The 1,245-nt window shown below is 38.9% G+C and overlaps 1 non-coding gene across 1 annotated transcript; it reads right to left on the bottom strand.

The window, feature by feature from the left end:
• Positions 1 to 381: 381 nt before the first annotated feature.
• LOC141635631 (small nucleolar RNA R71) lies at positions 382 to 488 on the bottom strand. The gene has a single exon (XR_012540304.1). It is a non-coding gene; the product is annotated as a small nucleolar RNA R71 (small nucleolar RNA).
• Positions 489 to 1,245: the final 757 nt, after the last annotated feature.

The raw sequence follows: 1,245 nt of genomic DNA, 5'->3' as shown, positions 1-1,245 counted from the left end.
CAACCCACAATGCCTAAATTTTCATCATATTCCGTAACAACCGAGGAGAACCTACCAAATGGTACTCCTACACCACAACATTTAACCGGTAATTTCATTGCCAAATCCGCATTCATATAACTAGTTGAGAGAAGTCAATTTGGGGGGATGCCTAGTGAAGACCCTCATTCTCATATGGAGACTTTTTGTGACTATTGTGATGCGATTTCTCAAACCAGAGTTACTCACGACCAAATTTGATGGGTATTATTTCCTTTTTCTTTGATTGGTACCGCGAAACAATGGTTCAAGAGCCTAGATAAGGCTAATCTTGGTATTGATTCTTGGAAAAAATTGGCACTTGCTTTCTACAAAAAATTCTATCCTCCGGAGAAGACTAACATGTTGAGAGCCCAAATCACCGGGTTCAAACAAAGGGACGAGGAATATTTGTATGAAGCATGGGAGAGATTCAAGGAAACTTGTCGATCTTGTCCACACCATGGACTTAGCGAGTGGTTCCTTGTACAACAATTTTGGAATGGTTTATATGAAGACTCCCGAAACATTCTCAATATGGGATCAAATGGTATGTTTACCGAAGTTGATGACTATAAAACATGGAACAAGATTGAAGAAATGGTGGTGCATAACTCACAATATAGTAGACCTCGGAAGGCTACTAGAGGAGGAAAGCATGAGGTGGACTCTATTATTCAATTGGGTGCCCAACTTAGTGCTCATATTGACACCATTAATTTGAAGTTTGATAAGGCCATGGATAAACTTGAAGAGGCCTCCAAATCACCCAAGCAACATGTTAATGCTATGGTAGCATCATCATCAATTCCAAGTGGAGTATGTGAGAGTTGTGAAACTTTGGGACATGACCAAAGTGAATGTAGGGGAACAAGTGAATGCTTTCCAAGCATACAAAAGTGGCACCCCTTATTCCAACTATTACAATGAAAACACCAAATTCCATCCCAATCTTTCATACAAAAGTCAAAATGTTCAAAACCCTCAAACAATATACACCCTACCTCCAATGAGAAACCAAGCTCAAAGACCCTTTTACAATCAAAATCAAAGTTATCAAAACCAAACTTCATACAATCAAACAAATGACCAAGGTTTTGATGTTCAAAAAGCGGTCCTCCAAATGCAAAAGAACCAACAAGAGTTTTTCACTCAAATGCAAAAGGATAGCCAAGCAAAAGACATCACCATTAACAACATACTAGCTTACACAAAGATGTTGGAGAC

Source organism: Silene latifolia, chromosome Y, assembly GCF_048544455.1.
Source record: "Silene latifolia isolate original U9 population chromosome Y, ASM4854445v1, whole genome shotgun sequence".
NCBI classification, from domain to species: domain Eukaryota; kingdom Viridiplantae; phylum Streptophyta; class Magnoliopsida; order Caryophyllales; family Caryophyllaceae; genus Silene; species Silene latifolia.
This window is presented reverse-complemented; position numbering and strand designations above follow the sequence as displayed.